Raw genomic sequence first — 20,578 nt, 5'->3', positions numbered from 1 at the left:
CGGCAGCCCTATTGAAGGTATAGGAATAAGTGTTTTGTTGGTCTTAAAGTGGACTAAAAATGACGTTGAGGATATATATATATATATATATATATATAGGTGATGAATTGGTATGCTAACTAAGGCACCTTGTAGAAATGATATTGTGAAGCTAGGGTTTTGGGAAGTAAAAATTAGCTTGGCTTATGAAATTGTTAAAGTACATCCTAATGGTCAATTAGTGACCATTTGAAGGAATTTGACCTTAATTGGGACTGGAATGAAGCATGGCAAAGGGAAGTTGTGTGCTGCCTAGAGGGTGCAGAATGGTGACTAAAAATTCAGTCCAATTACACATCCATAACTTTGGCTGTGTTAGTCCAATTGGTGTTTGGCCAATTGGACATGAAACTAGGTTTATAATGGCACATTTTTGCTGAAGAAACCATGCCCAAAGGACCATAGCAAGAGGACCAAAACTTGGCCCCAATCCGGAACCCTGAAACTGATTCTGCAGAATTGGCCAAACTGTTCATTTGGCCATAACTCACTGTAGATTTGGTCAATTGACCTGAAATGTTTACAGCAACAAGTTAAGACATAGAAAAACAACTTTCATGAAGGAACCTACCCCAAATTATGGCCAGAACCCATCCAACCAAGTGACTCTAGTTACTGTTCATGCACTGTAGATATGCTAATTTTCTGCAGAATGCACATTCGGCCAGCTTGTGTCTTTGGACCATATCTAGAGCTACAAAACTCCAAATGGAGTGATTCAAAAAAGGAAATTCAACTAGACAAAATAAGGAACAACTTTCATGTTTTACATTTCTTCAAATTCCTACAGTAACAGTGTCCAATGGAATAGTGAAGTTGACTCACCAAAACTGAAAATTCTGCTTGTGTTGAGTTACACTTTGGAATGGTATTAACACTTAATGCCAACAAGTTTTAAACACCAAATGTGGTATGTTGGGAGTGCCAAAGTCAATGTACACATTTTTATTCTAAAAGTCAACATTTTTGTTGACCAATGATGAATAGTGACACCAAAAATTTGAAAATCACAAATTGAAGAATTTAAAAGTTTCAAATGCCCTAGTATACCTAACAAGATTGGTTTGGATAGTTTGGCATGCCAATAGGGTTCAGTTAGCAGTACTGCACATGGAAAAAATGCCATTCTGTGATTTCATGGCTTTTAGCCATTCTGACTTTGCATTGAGACTTGGCCTTGTGCCTGAGATTATTTACAGCTTGGTAGCTGTTCTGTTGCACACCGGGTGATGCATATGCGACCGATGGTGTGACGGCCCGAGGTACTAGATACCCAGTGCGCTTTACACGTTATCCATCCGATCGTCTAGTGTAGGTTACTTGGGCAACCAAATGAATGAAAATGAGCAATGTAGAAGAAATAAATGAATGGATATACAAATACATGACAAACAAAACATGTAATGCAATACATATTTATATCTCATATTTCTTGTTATTTTATTATTGCACCACTAAGCATTATTGCTTAGCGCGTTGCTTTGCCACGCCGTAAGTATCGGAGATCCCGATCGATCGTGAGCCCAGTAGACCACAGACTGGGTGAGTTCATCCTGTAGATCTGCACAGTGTCCGTATCACCTCACTACCTGCAGTGCATTGGTAGGGCACTAGGTGTCATTTTGTCATTTTGATATTTTGTAGCAGATTTTTACTTTTCATATGTATTTGAACTCATGTAATATATTTTGATGTCCATGTAAATAATGAAAGTTATGACTATGAATGCAAAATTTGAGCATGTATTTATCGCTTGTATATGAGAAATGGATGTTTGTGAAATGAAAAGATTATTGAGAATTTGCTATTGAGAAATATTGTTGAGATTTTGGATATTGGAGTTTGAGATGATGGAATAAAAATATTGGAAGTGTTTATAATAGGTTCCGAAGAACGGTTTTCTCCATTTTTAGCCGGTACTCCGCCGGACTTTCTTTAAAATTTTCAGAACCTTAAATGAATAATACTTTTGATAAATGGTTTAAATAAATTGTATTTCATAAATTATATGCAAAAGCATTGTATAAATTAATTGAGGAATATTAGAGTGTGCCGGTGCACCGTGTGGCATTACTTACTTGGGTATACTGTACACGGGTAAGGGGTGTCACGCAACTGATTGTAATATCTAGCTAAACCCAGAAAACTGTGAATTTCTGTGATATTTCTGGGCAGCTTCCAATTAAGGATAGCTTCTACCTTGCTGGAATCTACCTTGATCCCTTCAGCTAACACAACATGTCCCAAAAAGGAGATTTCTTTCAGCCAAAATTCACATTTCGACAATTTAGTGTATAGCTGTTTCTCCCTTCAAGTCTGCAGTACAATCCACAGATGTCTGTCATGCTCCTCTGCATTCCTCGAATATATCAAAATGTCATCAAGAAACACCACCACAAATTGATCGATATATGGTCTGAAGATAGTGTTCATAAGATCCATAAAAGCAGCTGGACCATTTGTTAACCCGAATGGAATTACTAGAAACTCATAGTGGCCATACCGAGTTCTGAAAGCAGTTTTTGGAATACTCTGCTGTTGCACCTTTAACTGATAATAACCAGATCACAAATCAATTTTGGAGAATACAGCTGCACCCTTCAACTGATCAAACAGATCATCAATACGAGGCAATGGATATCTGTTCTTTATTGTCACCTTATTCAACTATCGATAATCTATACATAAGCGGAGGATGCCATCTTTCTTCTTAACAAACAATACTGGCGCTCCCCAAGGTGACACACTAGGGCGGATAAAGCCCTTTTCAAGTAGTTCTTGCAACTGTATCTTCAACTCCTTTAACTCTACTGGTGCCATTCTGTATGGTGTTATGGAGACTGATCCACACCAGGCATAACATTAATTTCAAACTGCACTTCTCTTTCCGGAGATAATCCTGGCAATTCATCAGGAAACACATCTGGAAAGTCATATACTGTAGGGATGTCCCTCAATGCTGGACTCCCCACTTGGGTGTCTACCACATGTGCTAAGTATGCTTCACACCCCTTTCTGATCATTTTTCTGGCTAGTGTAACCGAAATAATATTTGATGGTAATAGCTACCTCTCCCTATGTATTACCACATCACTGTATTGAGGGAGACCGAAAGTGACTGTCTTCAGCCTACAGTCAATCATGGCATGATGCCTGGCTAACCAATCCATGCCCAAGATGATATCATAATCTCTGAAGGGCATTTCAATGAAATCAGATAGAAAAGTGTGTCCTTGGATCACTAAAGGACAATCCCTATTCATTTTATTAACCCTGACCTCCTATCCTACCGGACTTGTTACTAGCACCTCAAAGTCCATTTTTGTACATGGAACAGCAATGCAATCAATGATGCCAGCACTCACATAAGAATGGGTAGAACCTGGATCAAATAACACAAACACATCTTGATTAAAAGTTGAGAAGGTACCAGCCACAACATCAGATGTCTCGGCCTCTTCTCTCTGTCTCATTGCATAGATTCTGACTGAAGCACTGTCTTGTTCTGATTGTTTCACTGTGCCTTGGCTGCTTGCTGGGCTACCTCTACCCCTGCCTTTACCTCTGTTAGGTAGTTGTGAACTTCTGGTGACAGGGCTTTGAACTGACCCTTCTGCAGTAGTAGGAGGTGGTCCAACTCTATAACTACTGGTGCAGTCCTTGGCAAAGTGTCCTATGCCTCCACAGTTATAGCAGGCTCCAATAGCCTTATAGCATATCCCACCATGATTTCTTCCACTAGTTTCATAGTGGCGGGGAGGGTAGAAACCTCTGGTACTCTGCTGAGCAGATAGAGGAGGCTTCTGTCCTGAATGTCTTCCCCTACCAAACTTCTTGCCACCTCTGCTGTGTCCCCCATGGTTCTTCCTCTTTCCAGTAGGACCACTAGAACTCTGTTCTACTGATTTTCCCTCTTTCTCTGTCTTCTTTGATTTCTTTTTCTCAAGAGCAGCTTCAGACTCAATTCTTTCCAATTATAGGGCTTGAGAAATAAGTTCAGAGAAGTTAGTATGTCTGAATCCGACCACTTGTAATCTCATACTGGGCTTCAAGCCGGTTTCAAACCTCTTGCATCTCTCCCTGTTGGTAGAAAGTAGACTTACTGCATAATGGCTTAGGCGGGAAAATTCCCTTTCATACTCAGCCACTGATCTGCTCCCCTGTTTCAGACTTAGGAACTCTTGTAGCTTCTGGTCTACATAAGCATCAGGAACATATTTTTGTCTGAATTCCCTGAGAAAGTCATTCCATGTTAGCATTGCAGGTTTTACCAGACTGTGGGGAATGGTTTTCCACCAGTCATAAGCATCCCCCTGTAGCAGAGATACTGAGTATTCAAATCTGAGCTCCTCTGTACAATATAGCCTTTGAATACCCTATCCATCCTCTCTAACCACTGTTCTGCCTCTAGAGGATCTACTGTCCCCTTGAACTCTGTAGCCCCATATTTCATCAATTTGCCATACTGCCTAGCAGAAGACTGTGGTTGTACCACTGGTGTCTGTATTGGGACTTGAGTAGGCACATTACCAGCCATTTGTTGGAACATTGCAGCCATCTCACGAGCAAAGCGAGCAGAAATCTGCGATATCATGGTGTCTTTGAACCACTGACATTATGTAGGGTTGGGGCATCCCCTTGCACCTCAGCCTCTATAGATTGATCGACTGAATGATCACCCTCTTCCATAGTCAATGCGAGGATCTTAGGCCTCTTGACCAAATAACATAAGGAGATTTCCTCCCGTTAGTGCATATTTATAATGTAATGTACTGTATGTATCAAACAATGATATTGAGCAATTGTACTATGAAGAAAGAATATTTAAGTAACAGGTGAAAACAAAATTTAAAAACTAGCTCTGATACCACTAAAACATGTCACACCCTACCCCTCTGTAAGGCATAACATGATCCCGGTATACCTAAAGAATTACCAACTTCGTTTACTGATAATTCATTAAATACACTATAAGGGATTTTAAAACTTTTCTTGCTTCTTTTACAGTAGTGAGCACTATTTACAGGTGTTAAAAACCTTTTTGAACTGAAGTGAAACAGCTAACACATTTGGATTATTAGTAATTTCTGTAAAAATTTTAGCAGAGTGCCATCTGTATTTTGGATAAAACAGTTCTTCAAAAACCTGTAAAAAGCACTTCAATATATTTCTCAAGCTCAACTCCAACAGTTAAACAACACAATATATTTCTCAACTCAAATCCACAATAATTTTTCAAAGACTGAGATAAAAGAAATACAATACAAATTTTTCAAGCCAAAATAACTCATAATTTATTTTACAACTTCAATGTACAATTTTAATTTACAACTGCTCAAAACCAAGAACAATATATACAGACGGTGAGCATACATTACAGTACAAAATGCAAAATGTGGTATACTCAATATACCCAATGATCTCTCGCTGAATGCACTAGCAAATCTAGTCTGCCACTGTCTGTCTGTCTACTGCGATAAAGAATGAAAAGCTATCGCTGAGACAATGTCTCAGGGGTGCACAACATTAACCAAATACAACTTTAAATCACAAATCATAAGTCATATAAATAATGTGTCACACCCTACCCCTCTGTAAGGCATGACATGATCCCGTAGTATACCTAATGAATTACTAACTCCGTCTACTGATAACCCATTAAATACACTGCAAGAGATTTTAAAAACTTTTCTTACTTCATTTACAATGGTGAGAACTATTTACAGGTGTTAAAAACTTTTGTGAACTAAAGTGAAACAGCTAACTCATTTGGATTATTTGAAATTTCTGTAAAAATTTTGGCAGAGTGCCATCTGTATTTTGGATAAAACAGTTCTTCAGAAAACCTGTAAAAAGCACTTCAATATATATATTTCCAAAACTCAACCCCAACATATTTCTCAACACAACATATTTCTCAATTCAAATCCACAGTGATTTTTCAAAGATTGAGATAAAAGAAATATAATACAATTTTTACAAGTCAGAATAACTCATAATTTACTTTACAACTTCAATGTACAATTTTAATTTACAACAGCTCAAAACCAAAAACAATATGTACATACAGTGGTCATACATTACAGTACAAAATGCAAAATGTGGTATACTCATTATACCCGAAAATCTCTCGCTGGGTGTACTAGCAGCCTAGTCTGCCTCTGCCTCTGTCTGCCTACTGCGACAAAGAATAAAGCTATCATTTGAGACAATGTCTCAGTGGTGCACAACATTAACCAAATACAACTTTAAATCACAATTCATAAGTTAAATAAATAGTGGATACTTAAAATAATAGTTAAATTCAAGACAATAATGTCATAAGAAATTTAACACAATATCATAATAAATCTCAGTAATCAAAACATAGTAAATTCAAAAGACAGTGAATGTCAATAAGCATTTAAACTCCATTTCAAAATTTCACAATACATATCAATAAACCACAAACAGCTTAATCATGTTCCAAAGTTCAATTCGTCCCAAAAGTCGATGACTAATGAGGAATAACATAACTAGCTAGCAAAAATATGAGTACTCATCCAATTCATCCTCAACAGGCACACACCTCAACACTTCAACCAGAGAGGGAATTCAATTTGTCCCACTAGACAAGCTAGCGAGGAATACAATCAATATACATGATAGCTGTGGTTTCAAACCATTTCCAATGCTTTTCAATCAATAAGTATCCATCAATATCATTCAAACAATTTCAAACCATTTACAGTGCTTTTCAAGCGATAAATATCCATTCAAACACTTTTCCACAATTTAAAATAATAATGTACAAATAGTCATAATTTATTTCAATTGAAAAATTCAAAAGAAATAGTTGTTGTGCACAAACCTCTGATAATTGTCTCCTGGTCTGGACTCAGTGTTTCCTTCCCTTTCCTTGAGTCTTTACTGACTGAGAAACACAATTTGAAGTGTTTCAGTACTAAATTAAACTGTCTCTATCGATAATGCTTGATAAGTAATTCACTGAAAGCTATTATTTGCTTAATCAACCTAATATATCGACCCTCGATGCGTTCTAGGTAAATTAGGTTTTAGTGTTACTAATATGTCACATTCGATAGTTTTTTAGGATTGGTACATGTTACCAATTTCATTTCCTTGTTTAGTGCATTTTATTGCAACTTGCTGGATTCTGGGATACTGGTTTGACCTAGCCGGACGACCTAGTTCCCTCGTTTTCGGGTTTCGGTCAAAACTACAAACTTGTAGATCTATGTCTTATGGAACGCGGGGCAAAATTTTAGGTCATTCTGAGTTATGTAGACCAAGTTATGGTCATTTTACTATTGCTGATCAAATGGCATCAAATTTGGTCATTTTAGATCAACTTTGGTCAACTTTGGTTCGGCCAGTTTTTGGACCCGAAATTGTGCAAGCTGTTTGACTTGCTTATGGTCATTGCTGGGCTTTGGTGTCTTCATAAGACTTGTAGGTATAGGTCTTAACTATTCATGGTTAAAATTTCAGGTCAATTGGACCTGTTTTCAGTGAGTTATGGCCTAAACACTAACTGCTACCCAAATGGTCAGTTTTCAGGCCTCACTTGCACTTAATCCAGATTTGGTCATTTTTCAAGCTACCTTGCAAACAGAATTTTTGTATGCTTCCTTCATGAAAGTTGGCACATTTTGTGCCTAGTTTCACCTACAATTGGTCTCATACCAATTGGAGTTACACATTTAGAGTTATAGGCTGAAATGCATACTGTCCTTAAATACATTGCTTAACATCTATCAATTGCACATTTACCTTGCTATAAGTCCAATTCTCTTCCCAATTCTGATTTGGTACATTACCAAAACCATTTATCACTTCACATTAAAGTCACTTTGGGCAGAATACAAATATCCTCAATACACCAAAGGAAACTCTAATTCACAAAGTCCAAATACAACAATATATACACACATAAACTTCTAATTATTACATACAATTTCCACAACCAATTTACATACATATTCATCAATCCTCAATATCACAATTCATCCAATATCTTCAGGAATTCAAACATTCATCAAGAAGTCTCAAATCTGCCGAAATGCTCCAAATTGCCAAAGTTTCCCATAATTTCTTCAACTTCAATCCCAAGTGCACAATCACCACATATGCATGGAAATAACTTACTAGGACATTAAATCACCCTACTCAACATGAATTCCCATCAAATATATGTAAGAATAATTCATTAAATATAGAACTCCATGGCTGTCCAAAATTGGATACCTCAATAACCCCTCAAAACTTTAAAATTTCTTCACAAATCAAACAACCATACATGCTTACAAACTTTAACAAAGTAATATTCAAAAATACAAACTTACCTATTGTTAGGACTTGATAAATCTTCACTAAACTTCCTTGATTTTGCTATCAAACTCTTCCTTGTGATGTGGGGACAAATTTTAATGAAGCAACCTAGGTGTTTGGAGGTGAAATGAAGAGGTTGATGAAGCTTTAAGCAAAAAGGCCATGGAGGATTTCAAGCTTCTCTTTTCGGCATGGATGAAACAAATGAGGAAGATGAAGTTTGCAGATTGTATAATGGGTTTACAGCTGCCCTTTTTGTTTTTAATTTATTCCATAGTGGTCCACTTACACAAATTAAATCATATTATATGTTTAACTTCCATTTATTCCACATTAAACCCATAATTTTTGCTATTTACTTTAGGTACCACCAATTTAATTTTTCATTATATTTTCCAAGTGTAATATTATTTATTTTTAATGGACATTTAGGTCAAAAGACAACTCGGGATGTCAAATGACCACAATGCCCCTGTTCGGGTTGTATTCCTGATTTTTCGGTAACACCGGATTTTGTCCGTTTTTTGATTTCTCACTTTTCTTTGTACTAATTAGTTAATTTTTCTTTGATATTTCTAATGATATTTATACTTCAATAATTATTTATTGGAGTCCTAAAAATATTTTACAGGGTTCCCTGCGGTCCAGGGCTAGTCAACGGTCCACGCCGTGACTTCCCGGTGCGGTCACCCATCGCTAGGGTTCTCGGCTCGCTTAACTTGGTTACATTTCTTTGCTATTATTTTTCCTTTGTTTTTCTTATATTTTCTTTTCTTGTATTTTATTATTTTATGTCTCCTCCCTCATATCAAAGTGTAGTTCTAGGCATCCTAGCTGTTCGGACAACACTGGTCACATGAACAGTAGAACGCACTACCGAACTTAGGGGTGTTACAATTCTCCCCCCCTTAAATAAATTTCGTCTCGAAAATTTACCTAGTATTAGTCTCTGAACAGCTGTGAGTGCTGTCTCCTCATATCCTCTTCACGTTCCCAAGTAGCTTCCTGGCCTGAATGATGGTTCCACAGCACTTTAACCATGTGTATCTGTTTATTCCTCAGCTGCTTCACCTCATAAGCCAGAATTTTTATGGGTTCTTCCTCATATGAGAGGTCTGGATTTACCTCAATCTCTTCAACTGATAGTACATGAGATGGGTCAGATCTGTACCTCCTTAACATGGACACATGGAAGACATTGTGTATCCTTGCTAACTCTGGAGGTAATGCCAACAGATATGCTAAAGGACCCACTCTTTCCAGAACCTCATATGGTCAGGTGAAACGAGGACTCAATTTCCCCTTTCTGCCAAATCTCACAATTCTCTTCCAAGGAGAAACTTTGAGGAACACTTTATCACCCACTGCATATTCAATATCTCTTCTCTTCAGATCAACATAGGACTTCTGACGGTCTGATGCAGCCTTGAGTCTATCTCTGATCAATCTGATCTTTTCCTCTGTCTGCTGAACAATTTCTGGCCCAATCATCTTCCTTTCACCTACTTCATCCCAACATAAGGGAGTTTTGTACTTTCTGCCATACAAAGCTTCATATGGAGGCATCCAAATGCTTGATTGATAGCTGTTGTTATAAGCAAACTCAATCAAAGGCAAGTGTGTATCCCAACCACCTTCAAACTCAATCACACAAGCCCGTAGCATATCCTCCAATATCTGAATAACCTCTCAGACTGGCCATCTGTCTGTGGGTGGAATGCTGTGCTGAAGTTCAATCTAGTTCCTAGGGCTCTCTGAAGACTACCCTAGAATCTAGAAGTGAACCTAGGGTCTCTGTCAGACACAATTGATACTAGTACTCCATGCAATTTTACAATCTCATATATGTACAATCTAGCCAATCTTTCTAGGTTATAGTCCATCCGCACTGGCAAAAAGTGAGCAGACTTGGTCAATCTGTCAACTATAACCCATACTGCATCATGACTATTCTGTGTCCTTGGAAGTCCTGTAACAAAATCCATAGTTATCCGTTCCCATTTCCACTCTAGTACTGATAAAGGATGTAACAAACCAGCTGGAACTTGATGTTCTGCCTTTACTTGCTGACAAGTTAGGCATTTGGAAACAAATTCAGCTATATCTCTCTTCATACCCATCCACCAGTAATGCTCTTTCAGCCCTCTATACATTTTAGTTCCACCAGGGTGCATAGCAAATGGAGACTCATGTGCTTCCTTCATAATGATCTGTCTCAATTCCACATCACTAGGAACGGACATTCTGCCCTAATGTAGCAATAAAACATCCTCTCTCACAGAAAATTCAGGTTTCTTGCCCTGCTGGACTTCTTTCAGTAGCTTCTGATATTTTTCATCACTCTGAGCAGCCATTCTAATCTGATCAATCAACACTGGCTGTACATGCCATGTAACTACTGGCTATCCCTCATCATCAATCTCTAAACTGGCATGCTGTGCTTTCAATTCATATACCATGGACAAAGGAGAAACTCTGAGACTTGCCATAGTCTTGCGACTTAAGGCGTCAGTCACCACAAATTGCTTTCCCTGGCTGATAGTCTATTAAGCAATCATAGTCTTTAATGAGTTCTAACCATCTCCTCTGCCTCAAATTCAATTCCTTTTGGGTGCCCAAATACTTTAAGCTCTTGTGATCTGTGTAAATGTAGCATTTCTCTCCATAGAAATAGTGTCTCCAGATCTTCAGAGCAAAAACAATAGCTGCTAGCTCCAGATCATGTGTTGGGTAGTTCCTCTCATGCGGTTTCAGCTGGCGTGATGCATAAGTAATGACATTCCGATCTTGCATCAGTACACAACCTAACCCATTGTGACAAGCATCACTATAAACTGTATATTCTGTACCCGGAGTAGGTAAAGTGAGGACTGGAGCTTCAGTCAAACACCTTTTCAACTCATCAAAACTTTGCTGGCATTTATCAGTCCACTGAAATTTCACATCTTTTCGAAGCAATTTGGTCAGTGGAGAAGATAACATAGAAAACCCCTTCACAAACCGACGGTAATATCCAGCTAAACCCAGAAAACTGCAAACTTCTATGATATTCCTGGTTGGCTTCCAATTAAGGATAGCTTTTACCTTGTTGGAATCTACCTTGATCAATTCAGCTGACACAACATGTCCCAAAAAGGAGATTTCTTTCAGCCAAAATTCACATTTCGATAATTTTGGCGTATAGCTGTTTCTCCCTTAAAGTCTGCAGTACAATCCGCAGATGTCTGTTATGCTCTTATGCATTCCTCGAGTATATCAAAATGTCATCAATAAACACCACCACAAATTGATCGAGATATGGTCTGAAGATAGTGTTCATCAGATCCATAAAAGCAACTGGAGCATTTGTTAACCCGAATGGCATTAATAGAAACTCATAGTGGCCATACCGAGTTCTGAAAGTAGTTTTTCGAATACTCTGCTCTTGCACCTTCAACTGATAATAACCAGATCGCAAATCAATTTTGGAGAATACAACTGCACCCTTCAACTGATCAAACAGATCATCAATGCGAGGCAATGGATATCTGTTCTTTATTGTCACCTTTTTCAACTGCCGATAATCTATACATAAGCAGAGAGTACCATCTTTCTTCTTAACAAACAACACTGGTGCTCCCCAAGGTGACACACTAGGGCGGATGAAGCCCTTTTCAAGTAATTCTTGCAACTGTATCTTCAACTGTGACACCCTATACCTGTGTACAGTATATCCGAGTAAGCAATGTCACACGGTGTACCGGCACACTCTATTTTACCTTAATTAATTTTTATCATGGTTTTGAATATAACTTGTGAAATATTATTTATTTAAGTCATTTATTGAAATTATAATTTATTTGAGGTTCCGAAAATTTTATAGAAAATCCAGCGGAGTACCGGCTAAAAATGGAGAAAACAGTTCTTCGGAACCTATGAAAAACACTTCCAATATTCATACTCAATCAATCCCAAACTCCAATATCAAAATCTCAACATTTTTCAATTTCATTTCTCAATCATTCGTCTCATGTGATAATCATATATAAATCATAGATAAACATTCACTTTTCCATTCATCAACACAATTTTTATTATTTACATGAAAATCAAAATACATTACATAAGTTTCATTTACACAAAGGAAAATAAAAATCAATTACAAAATACCAAAATGAGGCCTAGTGTCCTACTAATGCACTGTAGATGGTGAGGTGACACGGACACTATGCAGAGCTGCAGGATGGACTCACCCAGTCTGCGGTCTACTGGGCTCACGATCAGTATCTCTAGAACCTACGCGTGGCAAAAGCAATGCGCTAAGCAATGATGCTTAGTGGTGCAATAATAAAATAAAAGAAAATAGCAGAAAATAAATATGTATTGAATGTACATGTCTTATTTGTTTTGTATTTGTATATCCATTCATTTCGTTAACTTTATCCACTTTCATTCATTTGGTTGCCCAAGTAACCTATACTGGACGACTGGACTGGATAAACGGGTAAACTGGCACTGGGTATCAAGTACCTTGGGCCGTCACACCATCGGTCACATATGTATCTCCCAGGTAAATGTAACGGCTAACAAGTCAGAATAATATTAGGCACGAGGCCAAGTCTCAACACAATATCAAAATGGCTAAAAGCGATAAAATCATAGAATGGCATAATGCCATGTGCAGTACTGCTAACTGAACCCTATTGGCATGCCAAACTATCCAAACCAATCTTGTTAGGTATATTAGGGCATTTGATACTTTAAAATTCTTCAATTTGTGAATTTTAAGTTTTGGTGTCACTATTCACTTCATTAGTCAACAAAAATGTTGAATTTTGGATAGAAAATAGATGCATTGGTTTTAACACTCCCAATGTACCACATTTTGCATTTAAAACTTGTTGGAATTAATCACCAAATCCATTTCCAAGCTTAACACTAAGGGGCAGAATTTTTAGTTTTTGTACCATAAGTTTACTATTCCATTAGGGTCTGTTACATTGGAAATTTGAGGAAATGGTAAACATGAAAGTTGTTCCTTATTTTTTCTAGTTGAATTTATTTTTTTGGAGTTTTGTAGCTCCATATATGGTCCAAAAACCACAGCTGGCCGGATTTCTAATCTGCAGAATTTACCAAATCTATAGTACAATGAACAGTGATTGCCACTGCCTTGTTGAATAGGTTCTGGTCATAATTTGGGGTAGGTTTCTTCATGAAAGTTGTTTTTCTATATCTCATCTTATTGCTGTAAAATTTTCAGGTCAAATGGACCATTCTACAGTGAGTTATGGCCAAATGAACAGTTACTGTTCATTTGGTCATTCTGCAGAATTTGCTTGCAGGGTATCCGGATTGGGGCCAACTTTTGGTCCACTTGCTTTGGTCTTTTGGGCATGGTTTCTTCAGCAAAATTGTGCCATTATAAGTCTTGTTTCATGTCCAATTGGCCAAACACCAATTGAACCAACACAGCCAAAGATATGGCAGTCCAAACAGGATGGACTCACAGCCTCCTTGCTGCTGTCCCTAGGCAGCCTACCATTTCACTTTGCCATGCTATATTTCAGTCCAAATTATGGTCAACTTACCTCAAATGGTCACTAATTGACCATTAGAATTTTCTTTACAATTTCATAAGCCAAGTCAAATTTTCACTCCCAAACCCTAGCCCAAATTCAAAGTTCACCCATATTGCCTTAGTTAACTAACTAATCCATTATCCTTATATTTACATACTTTAAATATGATCTCTAGTTCACTCCAAGTCCATCAAGACACTCAATCATGCTCCTTCCTTAGGGCTGCCGAAATTCATGGTAAACATAAACATAAATTTCATTCATTTGACTTTCAAATTCTTACTCCTTTTTAAGTCTTTAACATGGAAATAAAGAGTTCTAAGTATATATGTGCACTAACCTCTTGTAGGGCAGAATTTTCCCAAGATTAACTTCACTTTCTTTCTTCTTCTTGGCTGCCAAAAGGTTATACAAGGTGCAAGGATGAATTTTAGTGAAAGGAATAGGAGGAATTATGGTGAAAGGAGGAGAGAAATGAAGCTTTTTGAAGATGTTAATGGAGGTTTGGGCTAGGCATGGATTTCGGCTGGTTTTGGGGAAGAAGAAGGCAGCTGGTATTTTAATTCCTTTGGCCTTATTTATCTCTTTTTATTAATTAATTAAATAGTTGTTTAAATGTGATTGGTGGAAGCTTTTAAATGACATCATCATATGTCATAAATGAGCCTTTTATCTCATTTTCTATTCTTTACTTCTCTACTTATTTTCAATTTAATTTTTAGCAATATTTATTCACATTTTATGTTATAATAATTATTTACTCAACTGGACAAGTCGGCCAAAAATCACCTCTGAAGGCGAAATGACCAAAATGCCCTCCGTTTGGCTTAACGGGTCAAAATTGTCTGTACTGATTGAAAATTTTTTCTAAATATTTTCTTGGCATTCTAATGCCATAGGGACCTCAATGACCCTTCTCCGGAGTCTCAAAAATTATTTTATGATTTTTCCCCCGGGTCTAGGGCTCCTAGTTGCGAGAACCGCAACTTCCCTCTAGGTTACCCATCACTAGGGCACCGGCTCATTTAACTTGGTTGTATTTTATTTCTAAAATTTTTACTAAATTTTTCTTATTAGTATTTGAGTTATTTATGACTCCTCGCTCTAGTCTAATTATTTTTCCAGACGTTCTAGCTGTCTGGACCGACACCGGTCACCGAAACAGTAGAATGTATGTAATTGCTACGGTGAGGGTGTTACATCAACTCCTTCAACTCTGCTGGTGCCATTCTGTATGGCGTTATGGAGATTGGATCCACACCAGGCATAACATTAATTTCAAACTGCACTTCTCTTTCCGGAGGTAATCCTGGCAATTCATCAGGAAACACATCTGGAAAGTCATATACTGTAGGGATGTCCTTCAATGCTGGACTCCCCACTTGGGTGTCTACCACATGTGCCAAGTATGCTTCACACCTTTCTCGATCATTTTTCCGCTAGTGTAGCCGAAATGATGTTTGATGGCAATAATCGCCTCTCCCCATGTATTACCACATCATCATCTTTGAGGAGACCAAAAGTGACTGTCTTCAGCCTACAGTCAATCATGGCATGATGCCTGGCTAACCAATCCATGTCCAAGATGATATCATAATCTCTGAAGGGCATTTCAATGAAATCAGACAGAAAAGTGTGTCCTTGGATCACCAAAGGACAATCTCTATACATTCTATTAACCCTGACCTCCTGTCCTAGCAGACTTGTTACTAGCACCTCAAAGTCCATTTTTGTACATGGAACAGCAATGCAATCAATGATGCTAGCACTCACATAAGAATGGGTAGAACCCGGATCAAATAACACAAACACATCTTTATTAAAATTTGAGAAGGTACCAGCCACAATATCAGATGTCTCGGCCTTTTCCCTCTGTCTCATTGCATAGACTCTGACCGGAGCACTGTCTTGCTCTGAATGTTTCACTGTGCCTTGGCTGCCTGCTGGGCTACCTCTACCCCTGCCTCTACCTCTGCTGGGTGGTTGTGAACTTCTGGTGACAGGGCTCTGAACTGACCCCTCTGCAGTAGTAGGAGGTGGTCCAACTCTGCGACTACTGGTGCAATCCTTGGCAAAGTGTCCTGTGCCTCCACAGATATAACAGGCTCCAATAGCCTTATAGCATATCCCTCCATGATTTTTTCCACAAGTTTCACATTGGCGGGGAGGATAGGAACTTTTGGAACTCTGCTGACCAGATAGTGGAGGTCTCTGTCCTAAATATCTTCCCCCACCAGACTTCTTGCCACCTCTGCCATGTCCCCCATGGTTCTTCCTCTTTCCAGTAGGACCACTGGAAGTCTGTTCTACTGATTTTCCCTCTTTCTATGTCTTCTCTGATTTCTTTTTCTCAGAAGCAGCTTCAAACTCAATTCTTTCCAACTCTAGGGCTTGAGAAACAAGTTCAGAGAAGTTAATGTGTTTGAATCCGACTACTTGTAGTCTGATACTAGGCTTCAAGCCGGTTTCTAACCTCTTGCATCTTTCCCTACTGGTAGAAAGTAAACTCACTGCATAATGGCTCAGGCAGGAAAAATTCTCTTTCATACTCAACCACTGATCTGCCCCCCAGTTTTAGACTTAGGAACTCTTGTAGCTTCTGGTCTACATAAGCATCAGGGACATATTTTTGTCTGAATTCCCTGAGGAAGTCATTCCATGTTAGCACTGCAGGTTCTACCAGACTGTGGGGAATGGTTTTCCACCAGTCATAAGCATCCCCCTATAGCAAAGATACTGAGTATTCAAATCTGAGCTCCTCCGTGCAATGCAATTTCTTGAATACCCTATCCATCCTTTCTAACCACTGTTCAGCCTCTAGAGGATCTACTGTCCCCTTGAACTCTGTAGCCCCATATTTCATCAATTTGTCATACTGTCTAGTAGGAGACTGTGGTTGTACCACTGGTGTTTGTATTGGGACTTGAGTAGGCACATTACCAGCCATTTAGTGGAACATTGACCATCTGGCCGAGCGAATCGAGCAGAAATCATGCAGATTACTGGGCCGGTGTCTTTGAACCACTAACATTGTGTAGGCCTGGGGCATCCCCTTGCACCTCAGCCTCAATAGATTGATCGACTGAACGATCACCCTCTTCCATAGTCAATGCGAGGATCTTAGATCTCCTGAACAAATAACACAAGGAGATTTCCTCCCGTTAGTGCATATTTATAATGTAATGTACTGTATGTATCAAACAATGATGTTGAGCAGTTGTACTATGAAGAAAGAATATTCAAATAACATGTGAAAATAGAATTTAAAAACTAGCTCTGATACCACTAAAACATGTCACACCCTACCCCTCTGTAAGGCATGACATTATTCCGTAGTATACATAATGAATTACCAACTCCGTCTACTGATAACCCATTAAATACACTACAAGGAATTTTAAAAACTTTTCTTACTTCTTTTATAGTGGTGAGCACTATTTACAGGTGTTAAAAACTTTTGTGAACTGAAGTGAAACAGCTAACTCATTTGGATTATTTGAAATTTCTGTAAAAAGTTTGGTAGAGTGCCATCTGTATTTTGGATAAAACAGTTCTTCAGAAAAACCTGTAAAAAGCACTTCAATATATATATTTCCAAATCTCAACTCCAACATATTTCTCAACACAACATATTTCTCAATTCAAATCCACAGTGATTTTTCAAAGACTATGATAAAAGAAATATAATATAATTTTTACAAGTCAAAATAACTCATAATTTACTTTACAACTTCAATGTACAATTTTAATTTACAACTGCTCAAAACCAAAAACAATATGCACATACAGTGGTCATACATTACAGTACAAAATGCAAAATGTGGTATACTCATTATACCCGAAAATCTCTCATTGGTGTACTAGTCTCTGCTACTGTCTGTCATTCTGTCTACTGCGACAAGAATAAAAGCTATCGCTGAGACAATGTCTCAGTGGTGCACAACATTAACCAAATACAACTTTAAATCACAATTCATAAGTTAAATAAATAGTGGATACTTAAAATAATAGTTAAATTCAAGACAATAATGTCATAAGGAATTTAACACAATATCATAATAAATCTCAGTAATCAAAACATAGTTAAATTCAAAAGATAGTGAATGTCAATAAGCATTTAAACTCCATTTCACAATTTCACAATACATATCAATAAACCACACACAGCTTAATCATGTTCCAAAGATCAATTCGTCCCAAAAGTTGATGACTAATGAGGAATAACATAGCTAGCTAGCAAAAATATGAGTACTCATCCAATTCGTCCTCAACAGGCACACACCTCAATACTTCAGCCAGAGAGGGAATTCAATTCGTCCCACTATACAAGCTAGCGAGGAATACAATCAATATACATGAAAGCTGTGGTTTCAAACCATTTCCAATGCTTTTCAATCAATAAGTATCCATCAATATCATTCAAACAATTTCAAACCATTTACAGTGCTTTTCAAGCGATAAATATCCATTCAAACACTTTTCCACAATTTAAAATAATAATGTACAAATAGTTATAATTTATTTCAATTGAAAAATTCAAAAGAAATAGTTGCTGTGCACAAACCTCTGATAATTGTCTCCTGGTCTGGACTCAGTGTTTCCTTCCCTTTCCCTGAGTCTTTACTAACTAAGAAACACAATTTGAAGTGTTTCAGTACTAAAATAAACTGTCTCTATCGATAATGCTTGATAAGTAATTCACTGAAAGCTATTATTTGCTTAATCAACCTAATATATCGACCCTTGATGCGTTCTAGGTAAATTTGGTTTTAGTGTTACTAATATGTCACATTCGATAGTCTTTTAGAGTTGGTACATGTTACCAATTTCATTTCCTTGTTTAGTGCATTTTATTGCAACTTGCTGGATTCCGGGATACTAGTTTGACCTAGCCGGAGACCTAGTTCCCTCGGTTTTCGGGTTTCGGTCAAAACTACAAACTTGTAGATCTATGTCTTATGGAACGTGGGGCAAAATTTCAGGTCATTCTAAGTTATGTAGACCAAGTTATGGTCATTTTACTATTGCTGATCAAATGGCATCAAATTTGGTCATTTTAGGTCAATTTTGGTCAACTTTGGTTCGACTAGTTTTTGGACTCGAAATTGTGCAAGCTGTTTGACTTGCTTATGGTCATTTCTGGGCTTTGGTGTCTTCATAAGACTTGTAGGTATAGTCTTAACTATTCATGGTTAAAAGTTCAGGTCAATTGGACCTGTTTTGAGTGAGTTATGGCCTAAACACTAACTGCTGCCCAAATGGTCAGTTTTCAGGCCTCACTTGCACTTAATCCGGATTTGGTCATTTTTCAAGCTACCTTGCAAACAGAATTTTGGTATGCTTCCTTCATGAAAGTTGGCACATATTGTGCCTAGTTTCACCTCCAATTGGTCTCATACCAATTGGAGGTACACATTTAGAGTTATAGGCTGAAATGCATACTGTCCTTAAATACATTGCTTAACATCTATCAATTGCACATTTACCTTGCTATAAGTCCAATTCTCTTCCCAATTCTGATTTGGTACATTATCAAAACCATTTATCACTTCACATTAAAGTCACTTTGGGCAGAATACAAATATCCTCAATACACCAAAGGAAACTCTAATTCACAAAGTCCAAATACAACAATATATACACATAAACTTCTAATTATTACATACAATTTCCACAACCAATTTACATACATATTCATCAATCCTCAATATCACAATTCATCCAATATCTTCAGGAATTCAAACATTCATCAAGAAGTCTCAAATCTGCCGAAATGCTCCAAATTGCCAAAGTTTCCCATAATTTCTTCAACTTCAATCCCAAGTGCACAATCACCACATATACATGGAAATAACTTACTAGGACATTAAATCACCCTACTCAACATGAATTCCCATCAAATATATGTAAGCATAATTCATTAAATATAGAACTCCATGGCTGTCCAAAATTGGATAACTCAATAACCCCTCAAAACTTTAAAATTTCTTCACAATTCAAACACCCATACATGCTTACAAACTTTAACAAAGTAATATTCAAAAATACAAACTTACCTATTGTTAGGACTTGTTAAATCTTCACTAAACTTCCTTGATTTTGCTATCAAACTCTTCCTTGTGATGTGGGGACAAATTTTAATGAAGCAACCTAGGTGTTTGGAGGTGAAATGAAGAGGTTGATGAAGCTTTAACCAAAACGGCCATGGAGGATTTCAAGCTTCTCTTTTCGGCATGGATGAAACAAATGAGGAAGATGAAGTTTGCAGATTGTGTAATGGGTTTACACCTGCCCTTTTTGTTCTTAATTTATTCCATAGTGGTCGACTTACACAAATTAAATCATATTATATCTTTAACTTCCATTTATTCCACATTAAACCCATAATTTTTGCTATTTGCTTTAGGTACCACCAATTTAATTTTTCATTATATTTTCCAAGTGTAATATTATTTATTTTTAATGGACATTTAGGTCAAAAGACAACTCGGGGTGTCAAATGACCACAATGCCTTTGTTCGGGTTGTATTCCCGATTTTTCGGTAACACCGGGTTTTATCTGTTTTTCGATTTCTCACTTTTCTTTGTACTAGTTATTTAATTTTTCTTTGATATTTCTAATTATATTTATACTTCAATAATTATTT

This window comes from Hevea brasiliensis, chromosome 5 (assembly GCF_030052815.1).
Source record: "Hevea brasiliensis isolate MT/VB/25A 57/8 chromosome 5, ASM3005281v1, whole genome shotgun sequence".
In the NCBI taxonomy this organism is placed as follows: Eukaryota; Viridiplantae; Streptophyta; class Magnoliopsida; order Malpighiales; family Euphorbiaceae; genus Hevea; species Hevea brasiliensis.
This window is presented reverse-complemented; position numbering follows the sequence as displayed.